This window comes from Heptranchias perlo, unplaced genomic scaffold (assembly GCF_035084215.1).
Source record: "Heptranchias perlo isolate sHepPer1 unplaced genomic scaffold, sHepPer1.hap1 HAP1_SCAFFOLD_59, whole genome shotgun sequence".
NCBI lineage: Eukaryota > Metazoa > Chordata > Chondrichthyes > Hexanchiformes > Hexanchidae > Heptranchias > Heptranchias perlo.
The window spans coordinates 2,672,367-2,694,328 of NW_027139612.1; the positions used below are offsets into that span (position 1 = coordinate 2,672,367).

The 21,962-nt window shown below is 46.7% G+C and overlaps 1 protein-coding gene and 1 non-coding gene across 2 annotated transcripts in view; one reads left to right on the forward strand and one right to left on the reverse strand.

Moving 5' to 3' along the window:
* Positions 1–21,962, forward strand: part of LOC137316335 (NACHT, LRR and PYD domains-containing protein 3-like) — a 302,370-nt gene that overhangs the window by 99,213 nt on the left and 181,195 nt on the right. The gene's annotated exons all lie outside the window — the stretch shown is intronic.
* On the reverse strand, positions 215–288 carry trnan-guu (transfer RNA asparagine (anticodon GUU)). Its single transcript has one exon. It is a non-coding gene; the product is annotated as a tRNA-Asn (tRNA).

Genomic DNA, 21,962 nt, shown 5'->3' on the forward strand with positions numbered 1-21,962 from the left:
TTATGGCGAATCAGGCATGCTCAGATGACATTGTTCACAGAGTGTTTTCTTGCAGCCAAATCACACATTAGAAAACTTGAAATGAGATGAAGAGATCGCAGCCATTTAAAGTGCTCCCAGTTGCTGCAGATCAGGAATCGAAACATGGCACCGGCTTCAGGTCGATCAGAATGAGGCAATGAATCCGAAAGTGGGAAGAAAAAGGTGCAATTTTCGTCCCTGGGTGGGCTCGAACCACCAACCTTTCGGTTAACAGCCGAACGCGCTAACCGATTGCGCCACAGAGACCGTCTGTTTTTTTTTTCTTGCAAGATACACTAAAGCAGCGTGTCACCTACCCAAAGTTACATGTTGCAGCCACAGAAATGCAATTGTCCACTATCAGTGTTACTTTTCCAGAAATAAAGGATGGGACATTGTTTGTGGAAACATGGAAACGGTCTGGTCTCGCTCACAGCATCGATATCACCGCCAACCAGCTCTCCTGCAACCGGCGTGCCCACCGGTGATTTGTCTGTTAGTTAGTTGCACTGTGGGAGAACCTTCACCACACTGACTGCAGCGGTTTCAAAAGCCGGCTCACCACCACCTTCTCAAGGGCTTTTTGGGATGGGCAATAAATGCCGGCCTCGCCAGCGACGCCCACATCCCATGAACGAATAAAAAAAATATTCTGAGCGTCCTGATGCTGATGTCAGGATTTGATGCCTGATCTGCAGTAACTGGGAGCGGTTTAAATGGCTCCGACCTCTTAATTTCACTCATAACATCAGAGTAACTGTTCCAGGGGGACATGCCGACTCAGCTGTGTCTTGGCCGCCTGTCTGGTCAGTCCTTTATTCGTCTCCAATTCTGTTTCCCAAAGCGTATCGACAGATTCACAAAGCTGTTTGTCATTTCGGTTCCTTTCGATTTGTCCAGCTCTCGACTGGCAATAAATTGCAAACCTGGTTGCAACCCTCCGCCTTCCATCGTGTCCGGGGATGGGTTATTTGGAGAGACTGGAGAAGCTGGGATTGTTCTCCTTCGAGCAAAAAGAGGTGAAGGGGAGATTTAATAGAGGTGTTCAAAATTATGTGCGGTTTTTGATAGAATGGATGGGGAGAAGCTGTGTCCATTGGCAGGAGGGTCGATAACCAGAGGACGCAACCTGCATTTTGATAGCGCCTTTAACGTAGTAAAACGTCACAAGGTGCTTCACAGGAGCGTTATTAAACAAAACATGACACGAAGCCACATAAGGAGATATTGGGACAGGTGACCAAAAGCTGAGTCGAATTGGTAGGTTTTAAGGTATGTGTTAAAGGAGAGAGAGGCGGAGAGGTTTAGGGAGGGAATTCCAGAGCTTCGGGCCTCGGCAGCTCAAGGCACAGCCGCCAATGGTGGAGTGATTAAAATCGGGGATGCGCAAGAGGCCAGAATTGGAGGAGCACAGATATTTTTTTTATTCGTTCATGGGATGTGGATGTCGTTGGCGAGGCCGGCATTTATTGCCCATCCCTAATTGCCCTTGAGAAGGTGGTGTTGAGCCGCCTTCTTGAACCGATGCAGTCCGTGTGCTGTTATGTGGTGAGTTCCAGCGACGATGAAGTAACGGCCGATATATTTCCAAGTCTGGATGGTGTGTGACTTGGAGGGGAACGCGCAGTTGGTGGTGTACCCATGTGCCTGCTGCCCTTGTCCTTTTAGGTGGTAGAGGTCGCGTGTTTGGGAGGTGCTGTCGAAGAAGCCTTGGCGAGTTGCTGCAGCTGCAGTGCATCCTGTGGATGGTACACACTGCAGCCACATTGCGCCAGTGGTGAAGGGAATGAATGTTTCGGGTGGTGGATGGGGTGCCAATCAAGCGGGCTACTTTGTCTTGGATCGTGTCGAGCTTCTTGAGTGTTGTTGGAGCTGCAGTAATCCACTCCTGACTTGTGCCTTGTAAATGGTGGAAAGGCTTTGGGGAGTCAGGAGGTGCGTCACTCGCCGCAGAATACCCAACCTCTGACCTGCCCTTGTAGCCACATGATCTGGGAGGGTTGTAGATTACAGAGGTAGGGTGGGGCGAGGGCCATGGTGGGATTTGAAAGCAAGAATGAGAATTTTAAAATCGAGGCGTTCCCGGACAGGAGGTTTGACTGGAACGTCACACCGTCCCCTCCCGTGTTTACTTCCACAAACTTACATTGGGACAGGGCTAGGGCGGATTTTTCTGTGTCTCACCTGGGGCCGCTGAGTCTCCTGCAGTCCCCCCGATCACCAACTCACCCAGTGTGTACATTTAAACCGGAAAAAGTGCCTTGCAAAGGGCAAGAGATGAAGGCAAGGCTGGAAACTCTGACAAAAAAAATGATTATCCACCAGCGAGGTTTGTGTACCTGAATCGCTAACTCTTCTTTCAAAGTTTTGACATTCATTGGACGACACGCGGTACCTACAGACTTGTCTCTTGCACTCACAGTGAAGAGGAGGGCCCTTTTCACTCGCACGCCAGCAATTGTGATATCAAGAAAAAGGTGGCGGAGAAATTCTCCATTTCAGCGAAAATGGAGCGCTGGGGTCCGCTCATGAGTGCAGCATAAAAGTTGAAACTCGCACCCACAATCCTGAGGTTAATGCCTCTACCGACTGAGCTCGCCAAGCCTGAGGAAACTGCTACTTCCTTGTCTGTCGGGCCCATCAATGTGTCAGAATCAAGCACCCGGGCGTTTAAGCAACAACCAACTGAACGAAGACGGTTCACTCACTTGCCCCAACACCTGCTGTGCCTTAACTTGCTCACCGCTACCAGTAGTTTATTTTGAAATGACGCTTCCCTCCCTGGCACCGCAAAACTAGTGACCAAAGTTCCGTTTATTGTTAAAAAGCATTAATTCCGAAATTATCCAGGCTCCTATGAATGGTAAGATAAATAGTAACTTCGAAGTGATTTGGACACGCAGCTTTCTGATTTGGCGTCAGATGCGCTACCGTTGCGCCACGAGGTTAAATGATGGCATAGATTATATATGTAAATATACTTATTACTTACTTAAATATATATGATTGATGGAGTGTTCCCTTGTGGTTGGGAATAGTTCATTGCACAAAAATAATTCAAGTCTGTGAGACACTTATTGTTCTTTTCAATCACCATTCATACGTTCTGTTACACACTGAAGGAAATGCTAACTTGTTTGCCAACTGACAATTGAAACGTTAATGAATCTTTGTGCTTTGCATTTCATGAACTTTTATCCCTTCCCATTTTACATACTGTATTTTAGGAGTCTACTTAAAAATGTTTCGTGCTTATTATACCAGGAATCTGGTGCAGCCGCTGTTAAATTTAAAAGGATTTGAAGCCCCTTTCACACTTGAAGAAACTCGACCCTGGAGGTTTATGGGGAGCAAATCCCAACAAAAGGCTTCCCTCCGAGATCAAATCGGGCACTTTCTGCGTGTAACTGGTGAACATGATAACCGCTACACTACGGAAACGACAAACGTTTCGGTCTCAGGTCTGAAGGAAGTGTCGAGGGAAAACATGAACTGCTGACTCTCTTTGCACTGACTCTTCACGAAAATTTCATCGATCGAAACTATACAAGTCACAGGGAAAAAATGTCAAAGTCATTAAACTCCCGAATTAGCCCCAAAATCTATCAATCTCAGTTTTGAAATTTTCAATTGACCCCAAGCCTCTGTAGCTTTTTGGGGGAGAGAGTTCCAGATTTCCACTCCCCTTTGTGTGAAGAAGTGCTTCCTGACATCACCCCTGAACGGCCAAGCTCTAATTTTAAGGTGACGCCCCCTTGTTCTGGACTCTCCCCACCAGTGGAAATAGTCTCTATCTGCCCTGTCAAATCCTTTAATCATCTTAAACACCTCAATTAGATCACCCCTTAATATTAGATTCTCAAGGGAATGCAAGTCTGGTCTTTGCAACCTGTCCTCATAATTGCTGATCAAGGATAGCCACCAAAAAGTGTTTTACGATAGCTGGCACAGCATTGTTTTGTATCCGTGGGCTGGTTCATCCAGGGGTTGATTCTCGCTTTGTGGTTATTAATCCAAATATATAAGAGGTCCTGGTTCAAATCCCGGAGGAGCCCTTATTTTACTTTTGATCTTGAACTTCAAAGACTGAAAAGTACCCAATCACCCCACATGAGTGAAACAATTCCTCTGTTTCATACTATTACCTAACACAGCTGCCCAACTTGGTTTTGATGAAAGGTCATTGACCTGAAACATTAACTCTGTTTCTCTCTCCACAGATGCTGCCTGACCTGCTGAGGGTTTCCAGCATTTTCCATGTTATCAGAGTATCACTTCCCTCATCACCGGAACTACACTCCTCCACTAGATGTCGCCTTGTGGTGAAAACAGGCTCCTTCCGCACAGCCAGGTGTTCTGCTTCAGGCATTAATTATAACTATAACTTTTTAACTTGTTAGTTGAACCATATGGCCTTGCCCATTGACCAGAAAGCAGAATGGTGTTTATCTCTCATCAGTACAGCCCTTTCCCGCTGCATCAGCTTGGAATGATACGGATCAATCATACAGATGTCACACCTCTCCTGCTTCCCTGTGAAGCTGGTAAGACGAATAGCACACAATGCTGTCTGACACACATACACACCAGCTCTGAATGATTTAAAGGCCTTGTTATGATTGTCAGAGAATTGTTTATATCAAAAGGATAATTAAACTTACGAGTATTATGATATCAGCTACAATCCAAGAGTTTCTGGACTTCAGAATCTACTATTAACCATATGCATGCATATAAAATGAAGCAAATCCGTCTTATGTTTGCAGTTTCATTCTCCCAAAAGAGATTTATAGTTCCTTACCTAGGAAGCAAAAGTTAAAGGTTAATATTACTTCAATATAAAGACTAAATCTTTCCTGACAATACAGCTACCCAAAACTAATATAACACCTCAAACTGATAGAGCTTCTCAAATTAAACAGTACCTCAAACTAATACCGTACCTCAAACAAATACAACACCTTAAACTAATACAGTACCTCAAATCGATACAGAACCTGAAACTAATATAATACCTCAAACTAATACAGCATCTCAATCTAATATAGCATCTCAAACTAATAAAGTACCTCAAATTAATAGAGCACATCAAACGAATACAACACCTTAATCTAATACAGCACCTCAAATTGATACAGAATCTGAAACTAATTCAATACCACAAAACTACTACAACACCTCAAAGTAATATAGCACCTCAAACTAATAGAGCACCTCAAGCTCATACAGTATCTCAAACTAATACAGTACCTCAAACTAATACAGCACCTCAAGCTAATACAGTATCGCAAACTAATACAGCACCTCAAACTAATACAGCACCTCAAACTGATACAGCCCCTCAAACTGATACAGCACCTCAAACTAATACAGCACCTCAAACTGATACAACACCTCAAACTGATATAGTACCTCAAACTAATGTAGTACCTCAAATTAGTACAGCATCTTAATCGAATACAGCACCTCAAACTAATACTGTACATCGAATTAATACAGTATCTCAAACAAATACAGTACCTCAAATTAATACAGTACCTCAAACTAATACCATATCTCCGATTAATACAGTACCTCAAACAAATACAGCACTTCAAACTAATAGAGTACCTCAAACAATACAGCACCTCAAAGTAATAGCTTTCCTCAAACTAATACAGTACCTCGAATTAATGCAGTGCCTCAAACTAATACAGCACGTCAACCTAATAGTGTTCCTCAAACAAATCCAGCACCTCAAACTAATAGTGTACCTCAAACAAATACAGCACCTCAAACTAATAGTGTTCCTCAAACAAATACAGCACCTCAAACTAATAGTGTTCCTCAAACAAATACAGCACCTCAAACTAATAGTGTTCCTCAAACAAGTACAGCACCTCAAACTAATAGTGTTCCTCAAACAAATCCAGCACCTCAAACTAATAGTGTACCTCAAACAAATACAGCACCTCAAACTAATAGTGTTCCTCAAACAAATCCAGCACCTCAAACTAATAGTGTACCTCAAACAAATACAGCACCTCAAACTAATAGTGTTCCTCAAACAAATCCAGCACCTCAAACTAATAGTGTACCTCAAACAAATACAGCACCTCAAACTAATAGTGTTCCTCAAACAAATCCAGCACCTCAAACTAATCGTGTACCTCAAACAAATACAGCACCTCAAACTAATAGTGTTCCTCAAACAAATACAGCACCTCAAACTAATAGTGTACCTCAAACAAATACAGCACCTCAAACTAATAGTGTTCCTCAAACAAATACAGCACCTCAAACTAATAGTGTTCCTCAAACAAATACAGCACCTCAAACTAATAGTGTTCCTCAAACTAATCCAGCACTTCAAACTAATAGTGTTCCTCAAACAAATACAGCACCTCAAACTAATAGTGTACCTCAAACAAATACAGCACCTCAAGCTAATAGTGTACCTCAAACAAATACAGCACCTCAAACTAATAGTGTTCCTCAAACAAATACAGCACCTCAAACTAATAGTGTTCCTCAAACAAATACAGCACCTCAAACTAATAGTGTTCCTCAAACTAATCCAGCACTTCAAACTAATCGTGTTCCTCAAACAAATACAGCACCTCAAACTAATAGTGTACCTCAAACAAATACAGCACCTCAAACTAATAGTGTTCCTCAAACAAATACAGCACCTCAAACTAATAGTGTTCCTCAAACAAATACAGCACCTCAAACTAATAGTGTTCCTCAAACAAATACAGCACCTCAAACTAATAGTGTTCCTCAAACAAATACAGCACCTCAAACTAATAGTGTTCCTCAAACTAATCCAGCACTTCAAACTAATAGTGTTCCTCAAACAAATACAGCACCTCAAACTAATAGTGTTCCTCAAACAAATACAGCATCTCAAACTAATAGTGTTCCTAAAACAAATACAGCACCTCAAACTAATAGTGTTCCTCAAACACATACAGCACCTCAAACTAATACATTACCCCAAAACTAATCATTAACTGAAATGTCAAAGTCCGAACAGGACAAGCAGGTTGACCTTGACTGGCGGCGGATCTGTTAAGAGGATATTAAGCTGCAGGAGAAAGTCCCGTTGAGGAACTGCAGTTGTATTCAATTAATTTCGAGTCTTTTCTCAACATTAGAGCAGAGAAACACGTGGTACGTAATATCACCACAGGGCCTTCCATTGTCGGCCTAATTCAGTGCAACATCCCCAGAACATTTCGTCTGAATCTCATCACCAGATGTCTTTCAAGTCATCTTTGCTGATTTGTTGCAGTTCAGTTTGGGTGTAAATAGAATTGTTTCTTTACCAGCATAGCTTTCTTGGGGCGAGGGGTATTTGAGTTTGTACCGGGCAATTTGCAGCTGCCCATTGCTAATTGATCCTCAATTGACTCAATACATTTCAATTAAACTATCACAAAAAGACGGACTATTCCTGCACCCACTCCCCGCCGCCCCCCCACCCCCCGCCAATGTTCCAAATTACGCCACTTCTCCATCGCAACTTCTGCAAATCTCTAACTCTGTCTCTATTTATAAATCTGTCTATCGTGCTCTCTTTCTACTAATTTTATGTTCCTTTATCTCTATCAAATATATACATTTTTTCCGAAAGGTTGGCCGCGCTGTCCTCCATTTTGTCCAAGGTGGTGGCCAAGCTGGCCTCCATTTTGTCCAAGGTGGTGGCCAAGCTGTCCTCCATTTTGTCCAAGGTGGTGGCCAAGCTGGCCTCCACTTTGTCCAAGGTGGTGGCCAAGCTGTCCTCCATTTTGTCCAATGTGGTGGCCAAGCTGGCCTCCACTATGTCCAAGGTGGTGGCAAGGCTGTGCTCCATTTTCTCCAATGTGGTGGCCAAGCTGTCCTCCATTTTGTCCAAGATGGTGGCCAAGCTGTCCTCCATTTTGTCCAATGTGGTATCCAAGCTGGCTTCCATTTTGGCATGGGAGCCGCGCCAGCCCGCAGCCGTACCTGCAGCCGTGCTGACCCTGTGCAAATACACTTCAAAATATAACAAAACATCATAAATATACAGGTAATATACATATATTATAAACACAAGTTGTTTTTGTTGTTGGTGGCGGTGGTGGTCTGAAGATAAAGACCACCACTCTGGCATCATTCTGGGCTGACTGGGTGCACCCAGGCATCATTCTGGGTTCACTGCGGGATCACTGGGGACACTCTGTTGGCTACTTGCTGCCATCTGACCAAGATGGCGGCGGCGCAGAAGCCTTTTTTCCAAAAGATTGGCCGCGCTGTGCTCCATTTTGTCCAAGGTGTCCGTCCCCTAATATCACCCACAGTCATTTCTAGGCTGCAATCCTCAAACTGCCCTTTAACTGTCCTCGTCTCAGAGACTCACAATTCATAATTTAACTGGGAAACTGCAGGAACAGAGTGAAACGGGTCTGCTTGTGTCCCTGGATTCAGACTACACTGCGGAGACATCTGTCTAAATTATAAATGAAACACCAGGAGTGAACATGGTCAATATAGTTATATAAAAGCTGTAAATGAAGCCGTTTATTATTGTTGGATCAGTCCTGTATGAGATCAGATTTAAACTTTATTCCTGAGAGAGGTCTGATTAAGTAATATCGTGGACTTTGAGATGTTTGTGTTTTATTCACAACATTATTTACATCGGAGTCAAAGCTGCTGATATAATCTGTTTGTTAAACTGACTGTAACTAATAGCAATGGTCAGGAGTATAACCGTGTCAGTGGAGACTTAACCCCTGTATAAATCAGGGCTTGTTGGAATGGATCAGCTCAGAGTGCCTGCTGGAGCTGTGGTTTCCAGGCCAACAGAAGTCAGTGCTTCTCACAGAAATGGGACATTCAGTAATGATTCAGATAATGCTCATTTATTATCCTGTTCTTGCAGCCATTGGAGTTCCAGGTAAGCCGTTATGCCAGCTGTTAATGGTGTAAATCGGTGTTAACTCTGCTGCTGTACTTGGCAAATTGTTTTTTGTCCCTACATATTTTACACAGTCACTTGTTCTGTTGTATTGGTTGAATGATGGAATGTGTTAAGTCTCTGCTCTTTCGGTATTGTTGGCGCTGCATTATATCTGTCATGAATTTGTCTATCCAACCCTGGCATTGTTACTCCATTATTCTCTGTACTGAACGTATTGGGATAAGAGTTGGTATCAGACCAACAGGAGATGATAACACTTTCATGTTGTGGAACTAACCTGTCCTGGAATATGTTTTCATCAATGTGTTTTCAGTGATTGATAATGAGACAGCTCACGGTCTCAGTGTTGCAAGGAGGCAGCGGAATGTCCTCCCTCTCCAATAACATGCTTCAGTTTAACTGGGATTTCAATGTATTTATTGGTGATCACTGTTATGAAATATTATTTCATTATGTGTGTATCTGACGCCGCCTCAGATGTCTGGTTATTGAACTGAGTTTTCTGCTGACTCTTTCACATCTCATTCTCTGCTTCACTGTGGATGAATTCACTGACTGTCACTGGACTTCACTGTAAAATGAAATGTTTTGATGTTTTGTGGTCTCAATTTGCACTGTCCCTGTTGGAATCAGCAGCCCTTCTATTTACCTGTAGGTTATAAGTATGATGTTGGCGTTTTGTTAATTGAACAATCCCGCCATCTATCCCTATACCCTATAATTACTGGAGAAGGAATCTCAATTATTGTGAGATCTGCCTGGGAGAGGGATTCGATTCTGTTCATTCCATGATTTGTTGATGAAGTGAACAGTGTAGGTGAACAGGTGGAGACTTGGACGATCTGTAGAAACATTAAACTATTCCACAAAGGCATCAGTATTTAACGAACTAACACTGAGAATAGGATCGGTGGAACACGGGGCTGGTGAACAGAATGCAGGCACAGGATGATAGGATTTAACCCGATATGAAAATGGACATGAGATAGGGAGTAGAGTGAGTGATGGAGAGGGCGACTGAGAGGGAAAGCGAGAGGCTGTGCTGTGAATAATTCATCAGAATGAGCTGCTGAAACTTCCAGTACAATTAAACAGAGAAAAAATGACTTGAAGGTGTTATTATGATGTGGTCAGATTGGGTGAGTTTTTATTGTGGGACTCGGTCCTCATGTTTATATCCCTGTCAGGTCTTCAGTCTGCTTTTGTGAATGTTCTTTGTTTTTCAACTTAACACTAAACATAATTAAAATTTGCTGAAAAAAATATGATCAGAAATGTCTTGATCGTAATGAATTGTTCGGATACATTACGTTAAAGTTAGGTGAATTCAATAAACAACGAGGTTGATTTAATTAAAACTTTTAAATTTAATTTCAAGTGAATTACAAAGTAAATTTATTGTACACATTTTAAACCCAACACATGTTTTCTGACACAATTAAACACAGAAATGAAGTATTGAATGTATTAGTTGGATTGTGTTAGTGGGACCGATAGATTAGATTTCCTATAACTCTCTGCTGCAATCTCTTCCTGCTAATCCCAGCCTCTCCTCTCACTGCATTGAATCCTCTGGCCACTCATCCCTTGGTTCACTTCATTCGCTTTCCAAACCATCTGCTCCTGACTCCCCTCCAGCTCCTACGTGTCCTTTTCCTTCTCTCCCTCCCAATCTCACTCACTGGCTCGGTCTCCAGCTGCCTTTCCCGTTTAGTGCCAGCCCCTGTCGGCTCACTTAACCCAGAAAAATAAACCAGCTGTACCTCCCTCTGTCCCCTCATATTCCCGACCCTTCCCTCTCTTTCCCCGTCCGTCTGGAATCCAAATCCGGCGTTAATCCACTGGATTCACGGTCTGTAAAACCCCTTCTCCCTTCCCCACAGGCACTGCGCCCTCACTCAGCCCTTCCAGTGGATCCGGTGCTCACTTTATTCACTTTCTGTCTCCATCTCCCAATTCATTATTGATCATTGTGTTAAAAAACATCTTTCTGCCCGAAAGCGCTTCCCAGGTCAATGAATCACTTTCCACCCTTCGATGCAGCAACAAAGCTGGAAATTTCACCCCAGATCCTCTCAAACTGCTGCTTTGGCTCCAGGTCTGATCAGTAATTTCTCTGCTTCCATTTCTTTCTCTTACAGTTAATTTGGTTGCGATTGTGATCCTGTCCCGAGGAAAGTGCGGTCTCTCCAAATGTATCAGTCGCTATCTGGTGGGAATGGCAGTGGCCGATCTCCTGGTCGTTATCATTCGTGTGGTATTGGTGGTAATTAATGCGCTATATTGCCCATGGCCATTCCTGCACATTACTCCTGTGTGTAGTCTTATTATCGTCTTGAGTGCTGCAGCCATCGTGGTTTCTGTCTGGTTCACAGTCGCTTTCACCTTTGATCGATTTGTGGCCATTTGTTGCGAGAAGCTGGAAACTAATTATTGCACCGAGAGAACGGCGGCTGTGGTTCTGGGAACAGTGAGTGTGCTGGGCTGTTTGGAGAGTGTCCCCTGGTACTTTACACTTGGACCTGGATACATAATTGATGACGTTCCCTGGTTTTGTGTGACTAACCCGAGCTTCCGTACTTCCCCCACATGGGCCGCATTTGTGATGTTTCACCTCATTTTAACCCCTTGTGTCCCGTTCTGTCTGATTTTGCTGTTCAATGTTCTGACGGTCAGGCGTATTCTAATGTCCAGTCGAGTCCGCAGGGGACTCCGGGGCCGCAGCAATGGAGAGAATCAGAGTGATCCAGAGATGGAGAACCGAAAGAAATCCATCATTTTACTCTTCAGTATATCGGGCAATTTTATACTGACCCTGTTTTTCTCACAGATCAATCAGCAATAATGCTGCAGCTTCTCAGTTCCTGCACAAACACGTGTATTTATGTCCTGACACAGACTAAATTCAGAGAGGAGCTGAAGAACGCGGTGAAATACCCACTCAATCTAATTGTGAAATTCGTGAAATCATAGAAAGAGCTGAAGGGTTTCAAGGACTAGAACTAAATCCCATTTCATACTCCATCCCCTACACTTCCCATCGGATGGAAAGAACATTTTATATTAGCAGCACAGAGCCATTAAGTGATCTTAAATCTGAATCTGAGATTATATTTTATTGATAATCTGACCTATTGTGGCGGGATTTGCTTTGCAGATGATCCGTGAATTGTTGTTCAAAATGACGGCACTAAAGAGCTCATCTGGACTTTAATTAACTGACCGCAAGACCAAATGGATAAAGCTGGAAATCAAAGTCACTTCTGTGGACCTGATCAGGATGTGTGTACTTCACATAAATGGTGAGAGAGAGGAGGGGAGAGAGAGAGGGGAGACAGAGAGAGGGACAGAGAGAGAGGGGAGGGGGAGAACGGGAGAGAGAGAGTGAGAAAGAGGGAGTGGAGCAGCGAGAAAGAGCGAGAGAAAGGGCGAGGCAATTAGAGAGAGACAGAGACATAGAGAGGGAGACAGAGAGAAAGAGTGAGGGAGAGGCAGAGACAAAGAGAGAGTTGGAGAGAGACAGAGAGAGAGAGACAGAGAAAGAGAGACAAAGGGGAAGAGAGGGGGAGAGAGAGTGGGAGAGAGAGTGGGAGAGAAAGAAGGAGAGAAAGAAGGAGTGGCAGAGAGACAGAGAGGGAGATATAGAGAGAGGGAAGCGAGGGAAAGAGAGAGACAGAGAGAGAGAAACAGAGAGAGTGGCACAGAGAGAGGCAGAGAGAGAGAGAGAGACCAGGAGAAAGACAAAGTGAGAGGTAGGGAGAGAGACACAGAGAGAGGGAGACAGAGAGAGTGGCACAGAGACCGAGAGAGAGACAGAGATAGAGACCAGGAGAAAGACGAAGAGAGAGGCAGGGAGAGAGAGAGACAGAGAGAGTGAGAGACAGAGAGGGCAGAGAGAGGGAGAGAAAGAGATAGATAGAGAGGCAGAGGGAGAGAGACGAGAGACAGAGAGAGGGACAGACAGAGAGATAACCCAAGGACAAAATAAATGTACCACTGAGAAAACTGCAGAAATAAAGAGGGGCAGAGACAGATTTACTCAGAGACGGAGAGAAATAAAGAGTAAGTTATTAAGACAAGAGAGAAAAATAAAGAGAGAACGAAATCATATCGATATATATTATATATATATATATATATATATATATATATATATATTATATATATATATACATATACACACATAATGAGAGTGAGAGACACTGCTGAATAATTACAAAGTGATATGAGAGGAGAGGTAAATGGACAGATGAAATCAATTCAAAATAACTAGAGTCTGAGGGAGAGTCAGAGCAGGAGAGTGTCAGACATAAAACGACAAAGAGAAAGAGAAAAAGAGATACAGAAAGCAGGGAGAAAATAGAAAAGTGGAGAGAGGAGGAGAAATACAAATATTAAAACAGACTGAGAAAGATGGAATGAAATACAGAAACAGATTCAAAGAAGAGTTCGAGAAGTCAAATAGAAACAGAGAGAAAGAAGTGGACAGAAGCAGAGCTGGAGAGAGTGAGAAGCAAACAGAATTTAATAAAGACAGATGGAAAGGGAAGGAGGAAGAGACAGATAGAGAGAAGGAAAAGGGAAAAGTAGATCCACAGGGAGAAACAAAGATAGAGGTTATGCCAGGAGGCTGCACAATAAAGTCACTCAGGCTTGTCTACCTGACCCTGACCATTACTCACTGCCGGAGTTTCCCAGCTGCTCTGTGCAGTAAACATTCATCTGATAAACGAAAGCCTGAGACTAAATCGGCTTCAGCATGTTCGAAGGAAAAGGACGATTAAAAGGAGGAAGGGCTGTTGGAAGGACTGTTAATGACACGTTGTGAAAGACCACACAGCAGAGGATAGATCACCATAGCAATAATAACGATTCCAGGAGGGCTGGAGATGGTTTGAACTCCTGCCGGCTTGACTTGGTTACGTTGTGGACACTGAGAGAAAACAAGTGAAGTGTCAATCAATCGTGGGTTGTATTTGTAGAAACTATTGTTGATAAACTAACGTCCCAGAGTTGTGTTTCTATGTTACAAAGAAGCTGAGCAGAAGTTGAGTGGAGAGAGACACAGATCCACCACTGCTGCTCCAAACTCACCTTTCGTTTCCTGGCAGCACCACCTCACCTGGAATCTACATGACTGCTCGCTACCTCCCAGCTTGATGCCTCGATGCTGGTTTACAGATTGCCTGTGAAGCAGATGACCTGGATACAAGAGAAAGACAGGCGACACTACAACGGTATCCATCAAAACGCCTTGAATCATCCAGGCAAGCTTGTGTCAACCATAAGGATATAACTTTTGTTATCAGCTTAGTCGAAGATAGACATTGGATTTCCAAACGGTTATGCATTTTGGGAATTCAGAATGTGTTGTTTTATTGGTGTTGAAGCAATTCTAAATCGGTTATAATCGCAAGATTTTGATGAAATTCTAATTTGAATTTTTCGAGTGTGTTAAGAATAATAAATGATTGTTTTGTTCATAAAGCCATGGTTTGTGCCTGAAGCTTCTTTAGGATAAAGAGCCAATTATTTAAATATAAATTTTAAACTTTTGGAGATAAAAAGGCACTGCCCCAAATTAAAGTGTAAAATCACTTTGCACCTTTTTATTCCTCCATCTGGACCATGTGTAACTTTCCCATTGAGCTGCTGGATTCTGTAATAAATCACAATGTACTCTTACCCCTTCTGCTGTGTTACTAAACTGGACAGGGTCCTGCAGCTCTCTCCTGATCTGTTACTGTTACAAATACTGTTTTTGTTTCAGATTAAAGAAAAATCTGAATAATGGAGAAATGAACCAAATCCCAGATCAGAACTACATTCAGATTGAGTCCAATTTTACTCTGATTTATTTAATAGAAGCTAGAATTACATTCTCTACACAAAAATGGCTCATTTGACCTTCACTCCCAATGTCTGGTCTTTCCTTCTCCAGAAGCATTACGTCAAAATAACCAAATGTGAATCCATTTTTTTGCAGAAGTTCACATTTTGGACCTTGATTTCCTCACTGCTCTGCTGTCTTTGTGTTAAACACCAGCTAGTGCAAGTCTCACTCAGTTTGTATCTTTAACGATAGTTCAACAGTGATTTAACAGGACCAGCAAATGAACCCTCTCCGTGTCTCACAACACAACGAGCTTCATCTTGCCCCTCAGTAAGATGGCTGCCTTATTGGTGGCCATTAGGTTTCAGGATCAAGGCGCCCAACTTGTTTAAACTTCATGGCGGCAAATTTGATCAATATGACCATCTTGCCCCTCAGTTAAATGGCCGCCATGCCTCACAGTTAAATGGCCGCCTTGCCCCTCAGTTAAATGGCCGCCTTGCCCCTCAGTTAAATGGCCGACTTGCCCCTCCGTTAAATGGCCGCCTTGCCCCTCAGTTAAATGGCCGCCTTGCCCCTCAGTTAACTGGCCGCCTTGCCCCTCAGTTAAATGGCCGCTTTGCCCATCAGTTAAATGGCAGCCTTGCCCCTCAGTTAAATGGCCACCTTGCCCCTCATTTAAAGGGCAGCCTTGCCCCTCAGTTAAATGGCCGTCTTGCCCCTCAGATAAATGGCAGCCTTGCACATCAGTTAAATGGCCGCCTTGCCCCTCAGTTAAATGGCCGCCTTGCCCCTCAGTTAAATGGCCGCTTTGCCCTCAGTTAAATGGCCGCCTTTCCCCTCAGTAAAATGCAGACTTGCACCTCAGTTAAATGGCCGCCTTGCCCCTCAGTTAAATGGCCGCCTTGCCCCTCAGTTAAATGGCCGCCTTGCCCCTCAATTAAATGGCCGCCTTGCCCCTCAGTGAAATGGCCGCCTTGCCCCTCAGTTGAATGGCCGCCTTGCCCCTCAGTTAAATGGCCGACTTGCTCCTCAGTTAAATGGCCGCCTTGCCCCTCAGTTAAATGGCCGTCTTGCCTCACATTTAAATGGCCGACTTGCCCCTCAGTTAAATGGCCGCCATGCCTCACATTTAAATGGCCGCCTTGCCCCTCAGTTAAATGTCCACCTTGCTCCTCAGTTAAATGGCCGCCTTGCCCCTCATTTAAATGGCCGCTTTGCCCCTCAGTTAAATGGCCGCCTTGCCCCTCAGTTAAATGGCCGCCTTGCCCCTCTGTTAAATGGCCGCCTTGCCCCTCAGTTACATTGCCGCCTTGCCCCTCTGTTAATTGGCCGCCTTACTTCTCAATTAAATGGCCGCCTTGCCCCTCAGTTAAATGGCCGCCTTGCCCCTCAGTTAAATGGCCGCCTTGCTGCTCAGTTGAATGGCCGCCGTACACATCAGGTTAATAGCCGCCTTGCCCCTCAGTTAAATGGCCCCTTGCCACTCAGTTAAATGTCCGCCTTGCCGCACCGTTAAATGGCCGCCTTGCCTTACAGTTAAATGGCCGCCTTGACCCTCAGTTAAATGTCCACCTTGCCCCTCAGTTAAATGTCCGCCTTGCCGCACCGTTAAATGGCCGCCTTGCCTTACAGTTAAATGGCCGCCTTGCCCCTCAGTTAAATGGCCGCCTTGCCCCTCATTTAAATGGCCGCCTTGCCCCTCAGTGAAATGGCCGCCTTGCCCCTCAGTTGAATGGCTGCCTTGCCCCTCAGTTAAATGGCCGACTTGCTCCTCAGTTAAATGGCCGCCTTGCCCCTCAGTTAAATGGCCGTCTTGCCTCACATTTAAATGGCCGACTTGCCCCTCAGTTCAATGGCCGCCATGCCTCACATTTAAATGGCCGCCTTGCCCCTCAGTTAAATGTCCACCTTGCTCCTCAGTTAAATGGCCGCTTTGCCCCTCATTTAAATGGCCGCTTTGACCCTCAGTTAAATGGCCGCCTTGCCCCTCAGTTAAATGGCCACCTTGCCCCTCTGTTAAATGGCCGCCTTGCCCCTCAGTTAAATTGCCGCCTTGCCCCTCTGTTAATTGGCCGCCTTACTTCTCAATTAAATGGCCGCCTTGCCCCTCAGTTAAATGGCCGCCTTGCCCCTCAGTTAAATGGCCGCCTTGCTGCTCAGTTGAATGGCCGCCGGACACATCAGGTTAATGGCCGCCTTGCCCCTCAGTTAAATGGCCCCTTGCCACTCAGTTAAATGTCCGACTTGCCGCACCGTTAAATGGCCGCCTTGCCTTACAGTTAAATGGCCGCCTTGCCCCTCAGTTAAATGGCGGCCTTGCCCCTCAATTAAATGGGCGCCTTGCCCCTCAGTTAAATGGCCGCCTTGCCCCTCTGTAAATGGCCGCCTTGCCCCTCAGTTAAAAGGCCGCCTTGCTCCTCAGTTGAATGGCCGCCTTGACCCTCAGTTAAAAGGCCGCCTTGCTCCTCAGTTGAATGGCCGCCTTGACCCTCAGTTAAATGGCCGCCTTGTCCCTCAATTAAATGGCCGTCTTGCCCCTCAGTTAAATGGCCGCCTTGCCCCTCAGTTAAATGGCCGCCTTGCCCCTCAGTTAAATGGCCGCCCTGCCCCTCAGTTAAATGGCAACCTTTCCCCTCAGTTAAATGGCAGCCTTGCCGCTCAATTAATTGGCAGCCTTGCCCCTCAGTTGAATGGCCGCCTTGTCCCACATTTAAATGGCCGCCTTGTCCCTCAGTTAAATGGACGCCTTGCCCCTCACTTAAATGGCCGCCTTGCCCCTCAGTTAAAAGGCCGACTTGACCCTCAGTTAAATGGCCGCCTTGCATTACAGTTAAATGGCCGCCTTGACCCTCAGTTAAATGTCCACCTTGCCCCTCAGTTAAATGGCGGCCTTGCCCCTCAATTAAATGGGCGCCTTGCCCGTCAGTTCAATGGCCGTCTTGCCCCTCATTTAAATGGCCGCCTTGCCCCTCAGTTAAATGGCCGCCTTGCCCCTCAGTTAAATGGCCGCCTTGCAACTCAGTTAATTGGCCGCCTTGCCCCTCTGTATATGGCCGCCTTGCCCCTCAGTTAAATGGCCGCCTTGCCGCTCAGTTAAATGGCCGCCTTGCTGCTCAGTTGAATGGCCGCCTTGACCCTCAGTTAAATGGCCGCCTTGTCCCTCAGTTAAATGGCCGACTTGCCCCTCAGTTAAATGGCCGCCTTGCCCCTCAGTTAAATGGCCGCCTTGCCCCTCAGTTAAATGGCCGCCCTGCCCCTCAGTTAAATGGCAACATTGCCCCTCAGTTAAATGGTCGCCTTGCCGCTCAATTAATTGGCAGCCTTGCCCCTCAGTTAAATGGCCGCCTTGTCCCACAGTTAAATGGCCGCCTTGCCCCTCAGTTAAATGGACGCCTTGCCCCTCACTTAAATGGCCGCCTTGCCCCTCAGTTAAATGGCCGACTTGCCCCTCAGTTAAATGGCCGCCTTGACCCTCAGTTAATTGGCCGCCTTGACCCTCAGTTAAATGGCCGCCTTGCCCCTCAGTTAAATGACCGCCTTGCCCCTCAGTTAAATGGCCGCCTTGCCCCTCAGTTAAATGGCCGCCTTGCCCCTCAGTTAAATGGCCGCCTTGCCCCTCAGTTAAATGTCCGACTTGCCACTCAGTTAAATGGCCGCATTGCCCCTCAGTTAAATGGCAGCCTTGCTCCTCATTTAAATAGCCGTCTTGCCTCACAGTTGAATGGCCGCCTTGCCCCTCAGTTAAATGGCCGCCTTGCCCCTCAGTTAAATGGACGCCTTGACCCTCACTTAAATGGCCGCCTTGCCCCTCAGTTAAATGGCCGACTTGCCCCTCAGTTAAATGGCCGCATTGCCCATCAGTAAAATGACAGCCTTGCTCCTCAGTTAAATGGCCGTCTTGCCTCACAGTTTAATGGCCGCCTTGCCCCTCAGTTAAATGGCCGCCTTGCCTCACAGTTAAATGGCCGCCTTGCCCCTCAGTTAAATGGCCGCCTTGCCCCTCAGTTAATTGGCTTCCTTGCCCCTCATTTAAATGGCCGCCTTGCCGCTCAGTTAAATGGCCGCCTTGCCCCTCAGTTAAATGGCCGCCTTGCCCCTCTGTTAAATGGACGCCTTGCCCCTCACTTAAATGGCCGCCTTGCCCCTCAGTTAAATGGCCGACTTGCCCCTCAGTTAAATGGCCGCATTGCCCCTCAGTTAAATGGCAGCCTTGCTCCTCAGTTAAATGGCCGTCTTGCCTCACAGTTGAATGGCCGCCTTGCCCCTCAGTTAAATGGCCGCCTTGCCTCACAGTTAAATGGCCGCCTTGCCCCTCAGTTAAATGGCCGCCTTGCCCCTCAGTTAATTGGACGCCTTGCCCCGCACTTAAATGGCCGCCTTGCCCCTCAGTTAAATGGCCGCCTTGCCCCTCAGTTAAATGGCCGCCTTGCCCCTCAGTTAAATGGCCGCTTTGCCCCTCAGTTGAATGTCCGACTTGCCCTCAGTTAAATGGCCGCCTTGCCCCTCAGTTAAATGGCCGCCTTGCGCCTCAGTTAAATGTCAGCCTTGTCCCTCAGTTAAATGGCAGCCGTGCCCCTCAGTTAAATGGCCGCCTTGCCCCTCAGTTAAATGGCCGCATTGCCCCTCAGTTAAATGGCCGACTTGCCCCACAGTTAAATGGCCGCCTTGCCCCTCAGTTAAATGGCCGCCTTGCCCCTCAGTTAAATGGCCGCCTTGCCCCTCAGTTAAATGGCCGCCTTGCCCTTCAGTTAAGTGGCCTACTTGCCCCTCAGTTAAATGGCAACCTTGCCCCTCAGTTAAATGGCCGCCTTGCACCTCAATTAATTGTCAGCCTTGCCCCTCAGTTAAATGGCCGCCTTGTCCCACAGTTAAATGGCCGCCTTGCCCCTCAGTTAAATGGACGCCTTGCCCCTCACTTAAATGGCCGCCTTGCCCCTCAGTTAAATGGCCGACTTGCCCCTCAGTTAAATGGCCGCCTTGACCCTCAGTTAAATGGCCGCCTTGACCCTCAGTTAAATGGCCGCCTTGACCCTCAGTTAAATGGCCGCCTTGCCCCTCAGTTAAATGGCCGCCTTGCCCCTCAGTTAAATGGCAGCCTTGCCCCTCAGTTAAATGACCGCCTTGCCTCTCATTTAAATGGCCGCCTTGCCCCTCAGTTAAATGGCCGCCTTGCCCCTCAGTTAAATGGCCGCCTTTCCCCTCAGTTAAATGGCAGCCTTGCCCCTCAGTTAAATGACCGCCTTGCCCCTCAGTTAAATGGCCGCCTTGACCCTCAGTTAAATGGCCGCCTTGACCCTCAGTTAAATGGCCGCCTTGACCCTCAGTTAAATGGCCGCCTTGACCCTCAGTTAAATGGCCGCCTTGCCCCTCAGTTAAATGACCGCCTTGCCCCTCAGTTAAATGGCCGCCTTGCCCCTCAGTTAAATGGCCGACTTGCCCCTCAGTTAAATGGCCGCCTTGACCCTCAGTTAAATGTCCGACTTGCCACTCAGTTAAATGGCCGCATTGCCCCTCAGTTAAATGGCAGCCTTGCTCCTCAGTTAAATGGCCGTCTTGCCTCACAGTTGAATGGCCGCCTTGCCCCTCAGTTAAATGGCCGCCTTGCCCCTCAGTTAAATGGACGCCTTGCCCCTCACTTAAATGGCCGCCTTGCCCCTCAGTTAAATGGCCGACTTGCCCCTCAGTTAAATGGCCGCATTGCCCATCAGTAAAATGACAGCCTTGCTCCTCAGTTAAATGGCCGTCTTGCCTCACAGTTGAATGGCCGCCTTGCCCCTCAGTTAAATGGCCGCCTTGCCTCACAGTTAAATGGCCGCCTTGCCCCTCAGTTCAATGGCCGCCTTGCCCCTCAGTTAATTGGCTTCCTTGCCCCTCATTTAAATGGCCGCCTTGCCCCTCACTTAAATGGCCGCCTTGCCCCTCAGTTAAATGGCCGACTTGCCCCTCAGTTAAATGGCCGCATTGCCCCTCAGTTAAATGGCAGCCTTGCTCCTCAGTTAAATGGCCGTCTTGCCTCACAGTTGAATGGCCGCCTTGCCCCTCAGTTAAATGGCCGCCTTGCCTCACAGTTAAATGGCCGCCTTGCCCCTCAGTTAAATGGCCGCCTTGCCCCTCAGTTAATTGGACGCCTTGCCCCGCACTTGAATGGCCGCCTTGCCCCTCAGTTAAATGGCCGCCTTGCCCCTCAGTTAAATGGCCGCCTTGCCCCTCTGTTAATTGGCCGCCTTACCCCTCAGTTAAATGGCCGCCTTGCCCCTCAATTAAATGGCCGCCTTGCCCCTCAGTTAAATGGCCACCTTGCGCCTCAGTTACATGTCAGCCTTGTCCCTCAGTTAAATGGCAGCCTTGCCCCTCAGTTAAATGGCCGCCTTGCCCCTCAGTTAAATGGCCGCTTTGCCCCTCAGTTGAATGTCCGACTTGCCCTCAGTTAAATGGCCGCCTTGCCCCTCAGTTAAATGGCCGCCTTGCGCCTCAGTTAAATGTCAGCCTTGTCCCTCAGTTAAATGGCAGCCGTGCCCCTCAGTTAAATGGCCGCCTTGCCCCTCAGTTAAATGGCCTCATTGCCCCTCAGTTAAATGGCCGACTTGCCCCACAGTTAAATGGCCGCCTTGCCCCTCAGTTAAATGGCCGCCTTGCCCCTCAGTTAAATGGCCGCCTTGCCCCTCAGTTAAATGGCCGCCTTGCCCTTCAGTTAAGTGGCCTACTTGCCCCTCAGTTAAATGGCAACCTTGCCCCTCAGTTAAATGGCCGCCTTGCACCTCAATTAATTGTCAGCCTTGCCCCTCAGTTAAATGGCCGCCTTGTCCCACAGTTAAATGGCCGCCTTGCCCCTCAGTTAAATGGACGCCTTGCCCCTCACTTAAATGGCCGCCTTGCCCCTCAGTTAAATGGCCGACTTGCCCCTCAGTTAAATGGCCGCCTTGACCCTCAGTTAAATGGCCGCCTTGACCCTCAGTTAAATGGCCGCCTTGACCCTCAGTTAAATGGCCGCCTTGCCCCTCAGTTAAATGGCCGCCTTGCCCCTCAGTTAAATGGCAGCCTTGCCCCTCAGTTAAATGGCCGTCTTGCCTCACAGTTGAATGGCCGCCTTGCCCCTCAGTTAAATGGCCGCCTTCCCCCTCTGTTGATTGGCCGCCTTACCCCTCAGTTAAATGGCCGTCTTGCCCCTCAATTAAA